Raw genomic sequence first — 21,747 nt, 5'->3', positions numbered from 1 at the left:
AACACACACACACACACACACACACTGGCAAGATTGCAACCAAGGTCAGCAATGACGAATAACAGCAAAATGCGCTGCTGCGGCCCGCTCCTGTTGTTGTTGTTGTTGTAGTACTCTGTACCAGTCGCAGATCTCAGCAAATACACACACTCTGGCACACACACACACACACGGACATAGTCAAAGAGTAAGTGCAAATGAGAGGGCTAGCTTGGTTGTGCAACAGAGAGAGCGCAACAAATGCGCCTTTTTAGTTGTTGTTGTTGTTGTTGTTTTTCTTTTTTGCCGAACAAAAAGTAAATAATTTTTTATTTGTCAGCGCGAGTCAGTCCGAGTCCGGGTTCTGTGCGCGTACATAGAGGTTGCCATACACATCTATGCATATACTCACATACATATGCATATATATATATCGTCTATATCGTAGCTACTATATGGTATGCTAACCAAACGTATTTCTAGCTGGAACTTGGTTAATTTGTGCATTTAATTTAAGCTGTGAATTTCGGTGTATTTCAACAAGTTTTTAACCCGAATCTATCGAGTATCCATACATGTATGGTTCATATGTACGTATGTTTGCAAAGTCTGGTTAGTCAAGCGCATAATTGCATATAAGTGAGAGCTTGTGTCATGTTTGGGCTGTGCACACAGATGCAGGTATATATAAGCTCTATAAGACCTAGGTATTAATAGCTCATAGCGATTATTATTTCAGCTCCTATTTTATTTTTATAGACTACAAGTATCCATATGTATTTCACACTAAATGCTCCTAGATTCATTTCTTATACCTCCAATTTTGTAAGCCTTTCATCTATCATATCAAACTATCAAAAATGTTTAGAATTTAATTCATTTTCTTAGTTCAACTTTAAATCGATTTGTTCATGATAATATGATATATATAATAATATATCATGTGCAACAAATTTCCGACTAGCTGAGGTGCATGTGTTTATCCCCAGATCAAATGTCAATATAATATTGCTTCTTTTGTTTTCCTTTAAATTAAAAGAACAGATACTATGTCTTCTTTTAATGTTCTTTAAATTTAAAGAAAATATAATATAACTTCTTTTATTCACCTTTAAATTCATAGAATTTATAATCTCACTTCCTTTACTTTTCTTTAAATTTTTTTTATTAATTTTTTACGTTTTCTTTATAATATATCAATCTCTAGCTTCATTCATATCTATCTATATGTACATACATATACATAGTTATAACTCTCTTATGTGAAGGTCAATCCACAAGTCCAAAATTCCACTTTAGAATTTTGCATATTTCACATGCATTAATTGCTTAATTGATGCCAATGTGCAAAACGCGCATTTATTCAATTCATTCAATTTCGCATTCACAACAAACAAACACTTCAACAAACACACGCACACACACATGGACACACATGGAAACGCCAATAGAGATCCACTCACAGAAAGATCTTGAAGTTTCTGTTCTCACCTCTCGCATGCGCGACCAATTCCTGGAATTCCTTTGACTAACTAACACGCGAATCTCGTTCTTGTTGTTGTTGTTGCTGTCGTTTGCCGTTCTCACAGGCGCAGCATACAAATGGCAAAGAGCAGAAAATAAAAAAAAGCTTCGCGGCGCCGAATATCCTTGAAAAAAGCAAAAGCCGATAATAATAATAAAGGCAAAAGTAAACGCAGCGAAAACTTGCGGCGCAGGCGCAGAGACTGCACAACAGCAGCGGCAGCAGCAGCAGCAGCGGAACAGCAGCGGCAAGAACACAACAACAACAACGGAAAAGATAAATCAAACAGTAACTAAACACACACACACACACACACACGCATGGCCTGGCAAATATGCAGCGGCCGGACGACAACAACTGCCAGTAAACCGTTTTCATCTGTTTTGGCATACCCTGCAAACAGCAGCTAGATAGGGCCATATGTGCTGTGTTTGCCAATGTCCCATATGTGCATATATTTAGCCCTGATTAGCATTCGTATATTAGCTGAAATTAATGATAGACAGTAAGTCTGCAAGCCTGTTAGATTTGAGTAACTAATTGCTAATAATTTTATTAAAACATTAACACAATCTGTTAATTCAAATGTCTACAGGGCATTTGCGCAGCGAGCAATCATTTGTTCTGTGCTTTTTGCGTGCTTCTCTTTTTTGCCAGTGCCGAATTCGCCGTCGCCGTCGCCGTCGCCACCGCCGTTGCCGACTGAGCAAATAACTGCATTTGACCTTGTTTCGCAGTGCGCGTGTGTTGGTAGCTTAGAACAAACAAGATATGCCGATTGTTCGCGTATGTGTGTGTGTGCAGATATGTATACTTGCAGGCGTACATATATATGTGTATACATACATATATATTTTTGACGCTTGTTTGCTTTGCTTTTCATATTCGCAAAGAACTCAAATTCGCTTTGTTCGAGCGAGTCTGTGTGTGTGTGTGTGTGCCAGTCTGGCACAAGTGTATTAATTCAGCTGCGCATGGCACACTCACATGCATACATACACCTAAATATACAACAACTGACTCAAACGTCAACGTCGACGCCTGCATTTGCCATAGAAAGTTCGCCGAAAAACTTAAATGAAAAAAAAAATGGTACCTACGCAGAAAAAAGCTGACGTGCGCTCTCTTCCTCTCGCTCGCATTGACGCCTGCACTTTTTGTTTTGGCATTTCGTTTTTCGCTATTCTTCGCATTTGCCAAAATACAAAATGTAGGTTAAATTTTGCGGAAATCACGCGAGTGCGCATAAAAAAAAACACGCAAAAAAGAACCTAGGTATATACATATGTACATACGCATATGTATGTCTGCACATAATGCTATAAAAACAGATACATACGTGCGCAGATAGCACACATACGTTATATTATTGTATTAATTTGTTGTTATTTTGTGTTTTTTTTTTTATTTTCTCTGACGTTTGTTTTCTGTTATTCTGTTATGCAATAAACACAAATTATGGACCGATCGTCATTCAGTCAATTCCACAATGTAACTGACAAACAGGTGCCAAAAACATTGTGCACTGTGTATTGGCGATATCTCTGCTAATCAGAAACAATTGTAGTCTTATAGGTTTTATCATTGGATGTGGCATTTCTTATCTCTACTCATTTGTATACCATCAAAAATGTTTTCATTAACAATTTAAATCACAATTTTTTCATTGACTCGTTTTGTTGTTGCCTTTGTCTGGCTTGTGTCTAACGCAAAGCTTTATCGAAAATGAATTAGCTGCCACGCATGCCAATTAGCTAAACGCCATTTTTGCGCATTTTAATGCGTCCAATCAGAACTGCACATTGCCGATATGCAAACTATTATAACTGTTTGCGTGTGTGTGAGTGCAGTTTTATGCAACCTGGTGAGAGAAAGAGAGCAAGAACACTCAACGATCGTTTAGTTCGGTTGCTTCGGCCGACGCTTCGGCTAGCTGTGCGTTGTTGTTGTTGTTGTTGCTGTGCTCGCTGCAATTTATTCGCATGCGCTTTTTGCTTCGTTTCAAGTTCGTGCAATGCTGTGAATTTTAATTCGTCGGCTTTTTGCACAGCTTTTGTTGTTGCTGTATTTATTCAATGCACGAAGAGTGTTCGTTAAATAGTTGTTGGTTTTTGCGTTAATTAGCGTTACACGCCCATTGGTCGGCTGCAGCTTACTTCGTATCTGCGATGCATTCTTATTGGATGGCTGATTTTTTATCGTGGCAAGTTATATATGGAAGTTTCTGGGAATAAAATTGAACAAAAATATTTAAGCAAACTAAATTTCGACAAATAATTATCTTTATTAATGGATATTTGTGTTTTCTTTCATTGCAGGTAACTAAATATTTGCTTTACAATTAGGAAAACGACAACAGCAAGGTTGCTAGTTAACGTAAGTTCTTCCTTGGCTCATTATCGATTTTGTTAGATTTACAACCCTCAAACTTCTGCAGCATCGTTTGCCCAAGGCATTCCCCATCATAAACATATGCCCAACTGCCAACTGCAGCAAACGAGGCAATTTCAGTGTCTCATACGAAAAAATGTTACTTTGAGAGTTTGTTAACCCCCCTAACCAAACAATAACAATGTTAGCCACCCATAGCAACCACCGAACCACCGAACCAGCGATGCCCTCGCTGATGCTCAACAGCTGAATGCACACACTCCTTTACACTACACTTCCTGCCACTTTGACATGCAACCACAACAACAACAAACAGAACAACAACAACAAAAAAAAAAATAGAAAAGTAAAATGCAATTTTCTTTTGAAGAAAATTCGAGTGTAAAGCGCCGCCGTCCTGGCAACCACCTTTTGGCTCTATTACGCTCAGCCCGGCCCCTGGCAAAAAAGAGGAAAAATCTCGGACACGCAACGTGCAGTCAGCTCTCCCCGCACGGGTCCTGTTCCGGCCCCTGTTGGGCACGTGCTGCAAATGCTCTGCTGATAATGAAGCCAGGCACTGCACACGCTGCTGCTGCTGCTGCTGCTGCTGCTGCTGCTGCAACCCTCTCCTGCTCCTCAACTGCGGGCCAAGGGTCGAGTGGCATGTCCCAAGGGGGGTGGGTAGCGCATGTTGTACGTCTAATCCTCGTTTTGCTGCAGCTGCAACGTCATCAAAGCAACCCCCGAAACGCTGAAGTGCAACAGCGCTGCATGTACTTCTTCTTTTTTTTTTTTTTTCTTTTTGCATTGCGTCCAGTTAATTAAGCAACATTGTCGGGGCAGCATCTTTGTTGCAATTGCCGCAAGGGTTGCTCGCGCTGCTGCTCTGTTAAGCTGTCAAAATTGCTGATGTGACAGGCGTGTGCCGTTGCCAACTAATTGCACTTTCCACAGCGCACGCATCCTTCTATTTTCCCAAACATCCTTCAACCGGTTTCCTGAATACAAGTCCTGCCTTCTGTCCAAAAAAAGGTGTTGTTGCACAGATCTAAGCTACATGTTACCAAATTGGCCTTTGTCAAGCAACTGGGTCGGATTTACATTCTTTTTTTTACGGGGGTTGGGTTTGTGCCAGAAGTGGAAATTGCTTTTTAAAGGCACATTTTTAGTGGCAATTTGTTAGTGTGCCAAGAAAATTGTGTTCTCTTTCGATTTTATGAGTGTTTCTCGCAATTGTGTTATTTGTATTTATCTGTTTTACGGCCTTATGGACGGTTATATCTGATATATAATTCACTATTTAGAGGGAATATATCAAAGAAGCTAGTTTCAGTTCTTATAGTCTCTTAGATCGATGAGCTTAACTGTTATGGTTATATTATTATCATTATTATTTTATTTTAATATATTTTAATAGATTTTTGCGGATTTATTTGAAATGCTGACTTGGTAGATTGGTTTAGGCTCGGAAATAGAAAGAGACTGTGCTGAATTCTCAACATCTCTAGTTTTAATGCATTAGCTGAACGTACTAAAATTTCCTGCTCTTGCTTTGATTAGCATTGAGAACAAAGGGTCATGAAAGGACCTTGGTGCATACTTGACTGTTGCTGGCATTACAACCATTCCTCCTGCCCATTGTATACACAAAGATACAGGGTATCTTTGATGCGCTGACTAGCTGACAACGCTGGATACGCGAAAGGGTGCACATCTGGCGCACAAATTGGAGCCTAGAACTGCTGCAGGGCAATGCTAAAGATGCCATCCATTTAGAGTCCAGTTCGCATCAGCCCAAACCCCAAAAGCCGTTTCTCAAATCGAGTCCAAAAGTAATCCCTGCGGCTGCTGCAAATCAACTCAAAGTAAAAGTGTCAAAACAATACAAACGAGGCACAGGCGCCAAACTAAGGCACAACTGGGCACACACGCACACACACACACATACACACCCAGTCACACACACAGACACACAAGCACTCGCACACTTGCAGAGAGGAGCCGCACGCACATAATTTATGTACGCACAAAAGGCGTACGAAACTTGGAGAATTGCGTTTCGTGTGGCTCAGAAACGCACATAAAACGCAGACTGCAGCAGCAGAGGCAGCACATAAATGCGGAAAAATCAATTTTCTTTTATGCTTAAGGGTGGTTAGGCGTGTTGGCAGGGCCCAAACGCATAAACTTATATTTGGCTCTTGGGGGTTGTACACACACACACACACACACACACACACACACACACACACAAAAGCTGGACGGCAGCTACGCAGTTTGTGCAGCAAATTGTCACCCAGTTTTTGGCAAATATTTACACAGCCTCACCCTCGCCGCCTAGCGCCAACCCCTCTCTCCCCCTCTCACCATCTAGCTGCTAGTGAAAGTGTAGAGAAAATGAGCTGGGACGCGCTTTGAAGTGCAAAAGTGCAGCATAATTTTTGGGGCTAATGCAATTAGGCAATTATTTATTGTAATAATCACAAGTGTGTGCGAGTGTGTATGTGTGTGTGTGTGTATGTATGTGTGTGTGTGTGTATACAGCGTGTGTTGAGTGCTGGCAGCTGGCAGCTGCGGCTGCGGCTGCGGCTGCTAATTACTCATGCCGCACGCATTTTTGGCGCACTGAGGCGTATGCACAATAATTTACAGCTAGGCCGAGAAACGTGCACTGAATGCGCAGAAAGAGACGGCCAGACTGTGAGTGAGAGAGAGCAAGAGAAAGAGCAAGAGAGAGAGAGAGAGAGAGAGAGAGAGCAAGAGAGAGAGAGAGAGAGAGAGAGAGAGAGCGTGGGGCAACTGCAGCGAATGTATTTGCACAGGCGCCTAAAATAAAGCCCAGCATAACAGAAAAAAATGTCATTAACAGTGTGTGTAGGTGTGCCTGTGTGTGTGGTACGCACAACAGAAACAAGACGCACTTGCCAAAAAAAAAAAACAAAATAGATGTGTACATATTTTTGCCAGCGGCTGGGGCCTGGCCATTTGCAATGACGTCAGCGCACGTTAAAATTGTTGTTATTAAAAAAGGTTGCGAGCGCAGGCATATTTGTATTGTCCTTAATGTTGTCCTTGTTATGCCCTGAAGCCATTGTGAAAATGACCAAAAAGGGGTATATTATTATTGTGCCAAAGTAGAAGGCATATCGAGACTCCAAATATATAGATCCTAATATATATATTCCTGATCAGGACTTCGAGCTGAATCGATTTAGCCCTGTCAATCTGACCATCCGTCCGGCTATCGATGGGAGTCTGGTCTTTGATCTCGGCCATAAACTTTAAATCCTTAAACATATATATTCCTTCATACCATAAGCAGCAGGAGCTTTTGTTCAGTATGCCTCCGCATTTGCTTGCTATCGATAAATATCGATTTTGAGGATTAGTTATTTGAGCATATCTCGAGAACTATGCGAGCTGGGCATATCAAAGTTGATATGTGATTCTCGTATAACTTATACAGATTAATAATATTTCCTTTTTTGCATACTTCAACCTACAGCCCAGATAATTGCAGAAAGCTCATTCTTGAAGCTAGAGCCTTGCGCTTTGGTATCTGCATACTTTTGTATGCCAAATGTGAGATCGTCAAATTTCACACAAATCGGTTTACAAACTTCCAAGTTTATCAAGAATACAGATTCCATATTCGACACAGACTGCTTTTGTTCAGGGTATTTGCTAGCCAGGCACACCCCACTTGTTGTTGTTGCTGCTGCTGCTCTTGCTGGGCAATTGAACACAGGCGGCGGCAACTGTTGTCCAACAAAGTTTTGGGTACACTCCAAGGAAAAAAATGCCCAAAATTGTGGGCATAGAACGTGACTGCCGCCTGTGTGTGTGTGTGTGTGTGTGTGTGTGTGTGTGTGTGTAGATTGATTAAGGTTTGATAGAGAGAGGGAGGGGGAGAGGGGCTGCACACTATTGGAAATGTGTCAGGCAATTGTTGGGTTGTTTGCCCAGGCAGCTAAATGAACGGCAAATGAGCTTGAAATTGAGCCAAAGTCGAATCAGAGATTGAGCTGAAAGATAAAAGTAGAATTGATACTTAAAAAATACTTTACAGCTCATAAGTTCTTAATTATGCTGAGATTGAGCTGGGGAAATGTTTGAAGCAAAACACATATCCGCATACACCATTGATAAATGCTGCGGAAAGAGCCCAAAGTCGAATATAGAGATTTTTAGAAAGTATATAGTTCTCGAAATAAATTCTAAAATAGATTTGGGCACATTTAGAGATATTTTGAAAGGTTTTTGAAAATTTTCTAAGCGCCTGAATAAGATTAGAATAACATTAAATGAAGTTTGTTTTAGGTTTTAGAAAGTTTTGGGACCCATCTTTTCTATACGAAATAATAGCTCGATCCGACTACTCTCCCTCTGTCTCTCTCTCTCTCTCTCTCTCTCTCTCTCTCTCTCTCTCTCTCTCACTCTTCTACTTTTTTTATTCTAAGTTTCTGTGTTTTCTCACACACTTTTTAATTTCATATTCAATATTCATAAATTTCACGCAATATTTAAAGCTTTTGTGTGCGTCGCCCACCTCCTTTCCCTTTTCTGTTTTTTTTTTGTTGTTGTTCCTCTGTGACAACCCCTAACGAGTTGTGCGTGTGTGTGCCACGCCCAGTTTTTGGCAAATCACTTGACTTTTCATTAATAAAATTGGAGTTGGCTGATTTTTCGCTCTTTTCTATAGTACATATACGTTTTTTTGTTGATTAAATACAAAAAATCATCATCAGACGTGGACTAACGCATACCCTCACCCCCTTACCCCCTCGCCCCCTTACCCCGTCGGCAGCCCCTTGTGTGTCCATGCGTTTGGCCTGCGACTGAACCCTTTTGCCAAATACTTTGTTGTTGTTGTATTCAATTTCATAATTTTTTTATTTTATTTTTTTAATATTTTTTGTTGGCGTCAACTGAGACACGCAAAATGTGGCTTACCGAAAAGTGAAAGGATCTGCATAGAAATCGCGAGTTGGCGCATTTCTCTTCAACTTCTTTTCAATAGCAACACACACACGCACACACGCACACACGCACACGCACATGCCTTACAACCCTCAACAAACTCATAACATTCGTTTTTTTTTTCACATAAACCCAACAAAAAAAAAATTGTTTTCCATACGCATTAATGCAGCAATGCGTGTGCTTTCGAGGAGTGTGCATGGTTGGTGGTCAAGGGGGGTCAGAGGGATCGGAGGGGGGCTGGATGTAATGCCTGGACATGTGACTAGCTGCAGGTCTTTGATATGCGTTCGGGTACCGCTGAGTTATTACTTTTGGACCCGGCGACTGATTAACGGCCGTCTTTTGTTTTTGTTAAGTGCCACAGAGGCGGGGAGGGGGAGGGGGTTGGGGCAGGGGCGGCTTTTGTACACAAATTTAAGCCAAATTACAATTTAAGTCGGTTGTGAGTTAACAAAGAACTGCAGCCACATAATTGCTGTAATTTGGTAAAGATGAAATCAAACAAAAATTAATTATGAATTTTTGTATATTAATATATCTTCCTTCCATTAAAATTATGGACTTTTTGAAAGGCTTATAAAATAAATAAATATATTCAGGGAAATTTGTTTGGCCTAGAAAATAAAACTGCAATTCCTCATGATAATTACTTTAAATAATTCTCATTTATTTATTTAATTTTATTTGCGGGCGAAGTTTTCTGCCCGGATTTTCTTCATCTAATGGAAGTTTATAAAATCTATATTCTTCTCAAGAATTTCCCCTTTACAAATTTATCATAAAGACAATCGAAAAATACTTTTCGCTGGATAATTTCTGACAAGCGTTTCATGAAAAGTTTTCCTCTCACTAGACAATGGAATAAATATATTATTGCTCTGGTAAATTTTCTTCGCCTGCAAAATTTTGCCGCTCGAATTTCCTTTATAGTTTCTCTCAAATAGTTGCGCTGGGACCAAGCATTACTCAAATGGCCACGGCTCGACTTCGAGGCCCGCCAAACTCGTGCAAATCGCCGCCAGTTTTTGGCCCCCACACGCATACACCCAAGCAAGCCACACACACGCACACACTCACACACACATACACGCCTCGTCAAAATTCAATGAGCAAAGTGCCGCATGGCCGTTGAATTTATTGAAAAATCATGATATGTGCCCATCGGGCGGACAGGCGGAGTAGTAGACAGGACGAGGCAATCCTTGACATGCAAAAGCGTCGATATGACAGCTTGACTGAACTAAAAACCGCGTTCCAAATGGTGGGGGAAGGGTTTGGAGGGGGTGGAAAAGCTGGGAGGCTGGGCAAAGCCTAGACAAAAGCCCGCGCACGCATACACGGAAATATGATTTTTACGTGCTGGCTGCACAGCGTGGGGTAAGCATCAGTTTTTTGACTGGGTGCTTCAACTAAGTCTGAGGCGGTGACGGAGGCCGGAGGGAGTAGCAGAGGCAAAGGCAGAGGCTGAGAGTCTGAGCCTATGACGCGCCCCCTAAACGCCCACATGCTGATTGACGTGCCTTTTATTGATGCTCTTGATTGGTTTTTACCTTTTACGCAAAGAGAGTGAGACCAAGAGAGAGAGAGAGAGAGAGAGACAGACAGATGCGGGCGGACGGACTCGTCACTTGGAGGAGCCCACACTCGCTGCTCGTTACCGTGTCTCGTTAGTTCGCTGCGTGTGTGTGTGTGCGTGTGTGTGTGTGTGCCGTCTGCCCGTGCGCCCTGCGCTCGTTTATGATTTTTATTACAGGTGGACCGGGCGGACCAGGTGGACCGCTGATGAATTGTGTTTGTATTTGCTTTGGACATTCGTCGTTGTTAATTTTTTATGCGCACGGATAATACCGTGCACTCCCCCATCTCTCTCCCCCTGCCACCCCTCTCTTTCTCGAGCTGTGTTTGCGTTTTTAATCAAATGCTCAAAAACGCGTTTAGCGGGCGATCCTTGGCCATGTCCAGAGTCCTGAGCCGTATCGCTTGCTTGTTTAACTTTTATATCGTAATTGCATATCAAAATGAGTGTGAGCCCGTGTCTGTGTGTGCATGTGTGTGTGTATGTTTGAGTATTGCAAACAAACTAATCAAATGTCTGCAATCGTTGCTTGGCCAGTTGCCCATTTCCGTTTCCGCTTTGCGCAATTTATCTGCTCGTCCTCCAGCCTTGGCCTGGCACGCGCTAATGCTTTAATCCTTGTCGAGGCACTTCTGCTGTCCGCGTGTATTAAATCGATGAAGTATTAACGACTTAATTGCATGTTTGTTAGACATTTTGCAGCGCCTACCAACCTCTGCACACACACACACGCCCACTACAGCTGCTTTTTGGCCAATATTTCTGTTTGAAGTTTATTAAATTCCCGCACAATAGGCGTTGCAGTGTCGCCTCCCCAGCCGCACTTCCTTCATTCGTTGCGGCTCTTAGCTCATTTACTCAAATTCTCGAAATTCGATTAAAGTAATGGCCTTTTGAACAGCCTGTGGTTGTTCTCTGGGGTGGGGCGGGGCATCTGCAAATGTAGAGGCTTATTAGTTGGTTAGCCTATTAATCAAGGGACTTGGGCTGTGAGTAGTTGGTAGTTAGAAATATTTAAGGTAATAGCCAACGAATGAAACTAGCTTTGCAAAAATTCTATAGCAAAGCAGATGGTATAGTTAATATGATTGAACTATGCTAACTCTGCTCTGTAAAGTATGCTGTTACAGTTCTCTTTAACATGGATTAGCTCAAATAAACTACAATAGTAACATTTGTTGTTAAGTAGTTTTCATTTAACGGATTCAGGCGTATGTTAAGGGTAGTTATGCTAACTTACAAGAGTCATAATAACATATTATTCATGTAAACAAAATGTAAATGACAGTTAGCCATTCAGTGCTTCCTTCCGACTCCTTAAGTTGTTATTTAACATATTCTGCAAAGTGAAAAGCATTTTACATCTTATATACAAGTTACATGTTACGTGTAACATGTATGTTACATGTTTACAGATATGTTACATGTCTACATGTTACGTACTCTGCACAGCGACGTTTATGTTACGCGCCTTAACAGCACTCTACTGTTAGTTAACAGTTACATTGATTTCTATAATCTACCTTCTTTTAGTTTATGTCTAGTTATAGTCATATGCGGAATCGCTCGTCGAAAACGTCAATCCAAAAATTTCAATCCTAACCCTTATCATAGAGTGACCCTCTCCGCTGATAACTGTGGCATCAGCAAATTAAATAAAGCTCAATGACAAACTTCATTAGCCAACAAAATCAACTGGCCAAAATGCCAAACAACAAAAATAACAATTTGCCTTTTAGCGCGCACTCAACCCGGATTTAGCTAGCACCCCCCCCCCCCCCCCCCCCCCCCAAACCGCCTCCACGCATCCCTGGAAAAAACAACAAGCAACATTTCCGTTACGTATCTCGCATCTGTCGCATCGGTTCACAATGCTGGGCAAACGTTATGCCAGAAACTAAATTAAGATTGAAATGTAAAACTGAAAACGTTTTACACAATTATTGAACGTTGTAGCCAAATCGAATTGTGTTACTCGGGGAAGATGAAGGGGCGGGGAGGGGTGGAAAACGGAGGGCTAGATGTCCTGGCTAACTGCCTAATCGTACAGCGAAAACCACTCGGAAAAAAGGCTGTCCAGTGGCTAACCCTTGGACATTTTTGACGATTTGTGCGAATCAGTCGACTGCATAACTTACAATACCGTAAATATAAATTCTCCGAAACGCCAGGCTGGGGTGTAGCCAAGAGGGGGGACAGTGGGCAGGCGCGTACTAATGAAGGTTTTAGCTGTGGGGAGGTGGAGGAGGGGTCAAACAGACTCCGCTTAATATTATCACTCCAGCGTGCATTTTGCAAATGAAACGTTTCCAGCCAGGGCGGCAGCCAAAAACTCGTTCCCACTTATATTCCACCAACGCCAGTGGGTTGGGGGGTGGAAAGAAAGAAAAAGTCAATGTATGGAAATTTTTGTTCAATCACAAATCCAATGATGTTCGCTTCGACGCATTTTGACAGTTAGACAGACAGGGTGGTGGCCGGGACGGGCTTACTGAAGGGGGTACACTGGAGGGTCACTTTGATGAATTCGCCGGTTACTGCAGCAGCAGCAGTAGCAGCAGCAGTAAGAGTAGCAGCAGCAGCAGCAGCAGGCGATTGTTGTTTGTTTGAATGGCTTCTGGTCGAGCTGCATGTTCTGTGCGTCTGGCGATAGGCCTTGTGTTTTTCCAGCTGCCCCCTTTTGCTCTCCCTCCCTCCCTCGCTCTCTCTCCCATTTTAAGTACAAGCTGCACATTGATTTTGGTATTTTTTGTTAGTATATTTCTCGTGTTTTTTTTTGCCCTTTGGCCTTTGTGGCGCTCGTTCTGCCGCCTGCTTTTGTAGTGCATTGATTAGAATGTTTGGACTTGGAGTACGTAAATATTTTTGCTTGCTTGTCAATTAGTACGTTAAGCCTCTGTATGCCACTTGAAAGGGAGGGTAAGGGGAGGAGGGGGAGGGGGAAATGCCACAAAGGCTGAGTGCTTGAAAGCTTCAGCGCAGGGCTGCCCTAAGAAGGGGCTGAAGAGGCTTCAAGCTGTGAACTAACTTAAATTCAACCGAGAACCACTTAAAATACTCCAAAAATAATATTTAGATTAAATGTAGCTGAAAATGGCTTAACAAAAATAAATATATTAATATATAATATATCATAATGTATATATTTTAATTATCTATTTAAACTACATTTTTGCCAGTTGTATGTTCTTGTAGAGGGTATTATTATGATTTGGTCATGGTATGGTATGTGTAATGCATGGGGGAAGACATCTCTGACTTCATAAAGTATATATATTCCAGATCAGCATCAACAGCCGAGTTGTCTGTCAGTCGTAGCACTTATAAGCTCTGATATCAGTAAGAACACTTATTAATCTTCCACAAAATGGTTTAGTTTGTTTTTATAGCTAACATGAGAAGTGATAATAATTTTATAATTATATAGGAATAATTGATTAGCTATTTCGCCTGTAACTTCATAATTATATATAAGTAAGAATATTTAAAATTAAATGTCACAGTTCAAAGACTTCAAGTGTAAGCACAAGAGCATAAAGTTTAATAAGAGAATATTCTTCAGCTTTAAAGAATCGGTAATCTCTTGTTATAGTTGAATTCAGGATATGATTAACAACTATTTGAGGTTCCTGTTGAGACCTGCCTTTTCTTTTAGTCAAGCATTAACAATATATGTAATACTAGAATGTGGAATGTATGGAATGTAAAGTATTGCCCAATTTTGAACAGGAACACAACTCCTGCTGATGTTAGCCCCTATCTTAGCCTTGACTAGATGCTGCCAGCTATCTCAGGAAAGTATATTTCATATGAAGCAGCCTCTCTCGCATATAAATATTGAACTTTACCATTACAAAGCCAGGCGCAACCATTACAATTAGCTCTTGTTAATCAAATCCAGTCGCTTTGACAGTTTTGGCTGGCATAAAACATGGCCAATGCATTTTTTAACCCACTTTCTAGTTGGATAAGACCTTTTGACAGCCTGCAAATCGAAAAGACAATTTTAGCTGTCAGAGGCTGTGCCTGCCTGTGGGCTGGCACTCAGAAATAAGAGTCCGGGTTACACAACGCCTGGCACTTGGCAGTAAAACAATTGCGCATACGACGCGTGTGTTGCGTGAAAATTGCAACATTACCGCATGTAAAGCTGAGGCAGAGCTCTGGCAAATGTCAGGGACCTGGTCTAGCTGGACGTCTGCCTGTTACCTTTTTGACATTTGATTGAGATTTGTTATCGGCGTATTCATCAATGATATATACAATAAAAATACACACACACGCAGCTCAGGCTCAGCGTTGGCTGGTTTGCCAGACTCGGCGACGCATTGAAACAAAAAAACAAAAATAAAAACGAGAATGAAAGGTAAAGGTACGACGGCTTCTGCTCCTGCTTCCTGCTGCCCAGCTTCTATGTCTGCTGCTGTGTGTTTTTGCAAGCACGCCCCCCACAACCACGCCCACAATTCACAGTAGTTATCGTGCGGGCAGGCAGTGACATTTTTAGGCATTTGTTCAATACATGGCCTGGCCAGAAGCAGGCGTCAGGACGCGCCAGAGCTCGCCAGGACTCGCCTGCCTGCCTGTTACTTCTATTAGATTTCTGTGTCCAAAAAAAAAAGAGAAGCAGCTGCTGTTTGCTGTGCTGCTGGCCAGGCTACTGGCTGTGTGTATTTTTGCAATAAACCAACGCACACAAGCTGACAGAGCGGGGGGCAAGAGGGGGAATGGGGGCGAGTTGGGGGTGTGGCTTGGTGGTGCCAAACTGGCCATGCGTACCTTTCGATCCTTGTGTGACATTTGAATTCGCAAAATGAAAGCAAACGAGGCTGAGTTGGCAGCATTTCTTTTATAGAAGTTCGCTGCAGACCCAGCCCAGTCCAGCCCAGCCCCTCCCAGCCCCGTCCAGTCCGGCCCCACGTTTGCGTATCTATTTTTTAATTTTGCTGACGAGGCAGAGAAAACATACAAACGCAATTGTTCCTCGTCCACAATGCATTCCATGGCGGCTGAGCGCTGTCTCCTGACATGTGTGCGTCTCATGCTGATAAGCAGCAGACGAGCCCCCTCCGCCCAGCACAGCCCACACCAGGCTCTGGCATTTGACGAGCCTGCGTCCGGCTCCATTCTGTCCAGCTCAGCCGCGAAATGAAAAGTTAAACTGTGTGACGCGCTGTAAATGCGTTGCGAGCATTCGAGTTCGGGTTCGGGTTCGAGTTCGATTTGGAAAGGGGGGACCAGACCTCGAGCTCAGTTTCGGTTGCTTTCAGTTTGGGGCAGAAGCTTTTCCTTTTGGCTTGGCGTGATGAATATTTACTGCGTGCGCTAACTGCTAACTACCTACAGGTATTTCCACTTTTTTGACAATTTTAATTGGGTTTGAGCAATGCACACAGCCACACGGACAACGTGTGCTGTTTACGCCGCAAGAACTGACAGTTTCACAAACTGCCCCAACCCCCCAACTGGATGGGGCAGTTCAGGTAATGGAACCTCCTATTAAAGTTGCAAATGTAACCAAGATATATTTACATTTATCCGGGACAAAAAGTAGGTACTTAAAGTGGCCAAAGCTAAACCATCTTCAAAGAAAAAACCCAGTTGAAAAGTTTTATTTAAGAAAAGTTTTACTTAACTTCAAAATTCGCTCTTATGAACTAGTTAATGATAATGGAGCCTCTTGAATGAACTTGTTAATGATCATTATCGTTTGATCAAATTTTGAACCTTTCACCAAAGTTAAAATTCTAATATTCTTATGAACTAGCTCATAAACATTATCATTGACTAGTTCATTTAAACGAATTTTTAGCTTCTCAACGATGTTGAAAGTTAATCCATGTTATATTAATATGGCGCAAAATAAAAACTGTGTTGCTTTCAAGAAAACCCAGTTCAAAATACGCTCATATGAACTAGTCATCTTTATCTGTGCTGCTCCAAACAAATTACTTCATATCGAATGGTGCTTAAAAGACTCTCTAGCTGTAAAGTTTCTCACATAAAGTGGAATTTAATCAAAGAAGAAATCAATAACTTTGCAGCTGAACATTCTCCACATGGAACTAGTGAGCACGTCGTGCTTAAATGGAATTTTGGTTTCTCGCATTGAGCTACTTAATATTTAACCCCAACTTTATCAACGAAAAATCTTTAACCAATATATCCCGTTCTCTGCTTCTTTCAGGTAACTATGCATTGCAGAACAACAAGTGCTCCCTCACTTTCCCACAGTGGAAGAACCGACTGCTTCAATTCCGATTTCGTAAGTGCAACAACTGCTGAACCACCGTCACATACTTGTTATTGTTGTTTATTTTCTGACATCGGTTTACGCTCAGCTTCTTGTTTGCGTAATACCAAAACAATCAAAGCCCAGCAGGGGCTGACTTTTATAATTATAATTACAATTAGAATTCGTAATTGCGTTAAGGCAAGCGTATCTCAAAGATACGCGTACATTAACACACAATGTTTAAGGCTATTTCCACAAATTCGGGTGTGCGCATCGTTGCGGAAACCCCAACTGTCATCTATTCGCGTTGTCTTGATGGGGCGTCATTTATTATAATGCAGTTGCATTGCCCACATCATTCTTTAAGCTAAAAGCATTGCATAATTGGTAAGCCCAACTAGATTTGAAAGTCTTTGAAATCTTGTAGACTCTTTAAAATAAGTATTTGGCTTGTTTTTAGAGTGGCGCCATCTGGCGAGCTATGCTCATATTTATTGAGGGGTTATATCAGATATATCAGATAGTTTCATATAAATATATATTGTATCATTTCAAATATTTCTTCGTTCATAGACTTTAAGCAAAGCATAAATCTTCCCCTTAAAGTTGCGCCATCTAGCTAACTCAATTTATTGATGTTAAACAGGGAACTTATATAATATAGTTTTCTCAAAATCTATTAAAAATATCAATTTGTTATTAAGTGATATCTTATAGTCTACGGAAGTATTTTAAAGTCCTTAAACAAAGTAATTATGTTCTTAATGAAGTGGCGCCCTCTGGCGCACACATTTTCGGACAGGTTATATCAGTTATGGTACATAATTTCAGAAAAATATATCAATAGCTATATAATTTAATTTCGAGCGATATCTTAGTCTCTGGAAGTTCTTAAACGTCTTTTATCTAAGTTCTTGATACAGTGGCGCCCTCTGGCGAGCTACATAACCTCACATTTACAGAGAGATCATGCCAGTTTATATAATTTTGATATCAAGCGATGTCTTAGTCTCTCAAAGCTTTCAAAAGTCTTTGAGCAAAGTAATTAAGTTCTTAATAAAGTGGCGCATTACATAACCTCACATTTACATAGAGCTTATGTCCGATATTCCACAACAAAATGTTCAATTTTTTATCATATGCGCAGTTAACGATATCTGAAAGTCTCTCTCAAAGACATCCTTCCTATGGAGGAGCTAAATTTACTCAGGTTCAACAGAGAAGTTATGTCAATTATGTCACATATTACATGAAAAGTGGGCTCGTTCGTTGTGCATTTGGCATGGCACTTGTTCAGATGTAATCGCATATTAATAACAAGCATCTAAATGTCTTTGTCTGGCCAGCTAAATTCAGTCGAATCCGCGAAAGATGTTATGTCAGATATGTTCCCGAAATTACATCAGCTGTTAAATGCCAACCAACTGAAAAGTTGGCACAAATTCTATGTATTTGGCGTGTGTTTCAGCTGAAGCCAGCCGCAAGTATCGCATATTGTTCAACAATTGTTATTCATTTTTGTGGGCGGGTTATGTTCTGCCCGGGCAGCTCAGTATGCAACTCTTTGGCGGTTGCAAGGTTAGGGGCACGACCAGGCCAGGCCAGGCTAGGCTGGCTTACATTTGGGGGCATGTCATAATCCGCATTGGCGTGCCTCCTGCTGTCTTAAGCCGCCCGCCTGCTGAGCACACGCCCCGTTTATGCAACACGTTGCAGCCAGGTTGACACTTCCCTTTGATGTGTGCGCCACGGGTGGCCCGGGCCCCAAATCGCATCTGTTTGACAACTGGTATTGCACTGTGTTATGCCTTGCTTATATTCTTAGACAACGAATTATGCGATAATATTATTCTTAGATAAACAAACCAACACACTCGCACACTCGCACACACACAGACACTGACACGCGCCGCATTTTTGCAACAGCTCTGCTGCAACATTATGCGGATATGTGTAATAGATACTTATGCCGGAGACCCGCATCGAGTTACAACTCTTGCAGGGTTCCTTTCTCAACTGCGCTGTCAACTGCAGCCATCAACCTGGGGCAACTGACAGTCGCAACTTGGTCGAAACCATGAGAAAAAGAGATACACTTGCCACGGCGACAAGTTCAAAGCAAATGTCTGCTTACCCTGCCCCATTTCGCTCGATGGGGGGTGTGCTGGGCACAAGCCCAAAATACTCGTCCATAAATCAGCAAATTTAAGATCAAAACATGTACTGTACTTGTCATGGAACAATCAAATAGAACAAGTTGCGAATTATAACAGACAATTTCATTGAGGTTAGGATTCATTTGGATATTCGTTGGAGACATTATCATAGTACTGGAAAAAGTAAATGCTTTTGGTTTAAATGTTAAAACATTCAAGATCTATCTTACTTCATTGATAGATAGATTGGAACCGATCCCAGTTGAATGTAGCATAGATTTGAATCCATTTGATTCTCATTGTCTCTAGGAACATGCCTGTCAAATAGAATACAAAAATAAATAAATTGTGTTGTAACGGGTTTTTATCATTCGTCAAATATTTTTGCTTATTTCACCGAAGTTCTTAAATAGCCTGCCGTATTTATTTATACATTTTCTTATCTTAAAAGATGTAAGCATTTTCTTTTTCTTAGAATTTCTTTCCGACAAATATGAGAATTGAATTTCATAAAAATACACGATTCTCGACAGATAATTTGTGCAAGTCACAAAGTCTTGGATCTATATTGAGTGTTATTTCTGGTTCGAAATAGCTTCTAGAGAGCGCAAAGCCCGATTAAGTTACAAGCTATAGCTAATATAAAAATATTAAATTCAATATATATATACAAAAAAAATGTAAAAGCTAGATTAACAGTTTCGCAATATTGATAATATAATAATAAAAGATTTTTGATATTCTAAATACAAAGAATATTAAGAAATACAATTTTGTTTTTTAAATAATTTGGAAAAAAAATCATTAATTAATTTTAATAAAAACACAAGATTTAACTTTATACTTTACTCTGCGAAGCTTGAACAAGAAGCCGAGATATTCATAGATAGAGAAGAATGAGGAAAAGAGAAGGAAAAAAAAACAAATCTGGCAGCTCTCATAATAAAACGCGTCACTTGTTTGAATTAATTGACATTCAAATCAAATTAAACGAATGCGGCAACAAAAACAAGTGCGGCAAGAGCTAGAGCAGGAGAGAGGGAAATAGAGAGTGAGAGAGGCAGCGATAAACTGCGATCGAGAGAGAGAAAGAGAGAGAGAGAACCCGCTTCAATTTATGAACTGCAGCTCTGAAAAATGAATCGTGATTCATTTAGATATTTTGTTCTCCCCTCTTTCTGATTTCGACACTATCAAAATAGTGCACAAGGTCAATTAGTTAAAAACCAGAAAAATATAACAATTAAATATTGAATTTTATTTATCGATAATGTTGACTACTATTTTTATTATTTTTTTATGTTTATTTTTGGAGATTGCAAATGCAGCTAGCTTTGTCTAGAGCAGCTATTGCGTAATTTGATTTGAACTTTTTGTTTTCAATTTTTATGATTCTCTTTTGTTATTAGAAAAGTGCGTTGCGAGCGTAGAACAACCCCCAAGACCTTCCTGTTCCAGTTAGAAGACAATAACAAAAAGCAAAAATATTAAAAAAAAAAAAAAAAGCTGCTTGGCTTCTTTGTGTGTGCGTCTTCCAGGAACACACTGTGTGTATGCGTGTGTGTGTGTGCGCGAGTGTGTGAAAAGGATTTACGCGTTGTTTTTCTTGTGCGCTTCGCACATGGCCTCAGAGCAGATAGCTCAACAGATACCTGAGCTATTTTGCCTTCGACTCCGAATCAAAGACGAATGAAAAAAAAAATACTTTCAAGTTCCAACAGCCTTCAGGTGTCGTCATTTGGCTGCCCGAAGCTGAATCAAGCGAACTGATCCCAAAGAATTTGCTCTACATTTTTTTTTTTTTTGTATTTCGCTTCGAAGGAGGCCTACTCCTCGCATTGTTGTTTGTGTAATTGAAAAGTTTGAAAAAGGCATTTCAAATGCAGCTGCGTACAATTTTGCGTTTGTTTATTTGTAGACAAAAAGTACAGTCGCATGCAAAGCTTTACATAGCGCAAGGCTAAAGTAGCTTAAGGATCTGATTTTGGGTGCAGAAAAGGAAGCTGTAAACGAAAATGTCGTTCTAGGGGTTTGTTAGAAGTGAAACTTCAAACATGCTAAACAATATGGTGTTTACATAAAGCTATTTATGTTAAGTTGCGCTCTCTGTTATGAGCCTAATGTTAAGAACTGGCTCTGTTAACAGCACAGTGTTAATGTAAGTTATCCGGATAACCTTTTGAAGAATTGGACTGAAATAAAGTATTTAAGTTAAATTATTCTTATGCCCTAAACAAGCAAGATATATATGTACATTCATGATCTATATCATAACTTACTTGATAGAAGTAAACTCTTAACACTCTCCACACTCCTCGCCCAACTAACTACTTCCAGTCACTAGCCAATTACTGTTATGGCCAAAAAGACTCCACACACAGACATACACACATGCACACTAAATATCCGCTACCCTTCGATCAAAAATTCCCTCTGCTGCTGCTGCTGCTACTTCAGTTGAGCAAACCTGAAAAAAGGCGAAGCACAACTGCAAACTTCCCAGGAATTTGTTAATAGCTTTTTACCGATATCTTTTTGGGGCCAACCATTCGGCGTGGCAAGCGAAACCGTTGATTTTTATGCCGCATGGCCCGCGGGCCGCAGGCGAAGGTTCTGGTTCCACATAACAGGGCACCAGAAGGACGAGGCGAAGGCGGGGCCGAGGCTGAGCCTGGGTGCAGGCCGAGGTACAGGGCAAGTTAAACGAAAATAAGTAAAGAGTGCTCTAGACGGGAGTGCCCGGCTTTGAGGTACCCTGTTAGACGACTCTGTACTTTCGTTGACACAGCTGCTATGCTTCCTCTTCCTCCGATTATTATGAAATTTGAAAGGGGATCAAATGTGGATCAAAAGTAAAATATTCTAGACGAGTGCAGATACATAGATATTTATCGATATCCAGTAATATAATTGATGATTT

The sequence above is a fragment of the Drosophila novamexicana genome, unplaced genomic scaffold (assembly GCF_003285875.2).
Source record: "Drosophila novamexicana strain 15010-1031.04,08,12 unplaced genomic scaffold, DnovRS2.1 tig00000193-arrow-pilon, whole genome shotgun sequence".
Lineage (NCBI taxonomy): Eukaryota > Metazoa > Arthropoda > Insecta > Diptera > Drosophilidae > Drosophila > Drosophila novamexicana.
This window is presented reverse-complemented; position numbering follows the sequence as displayed.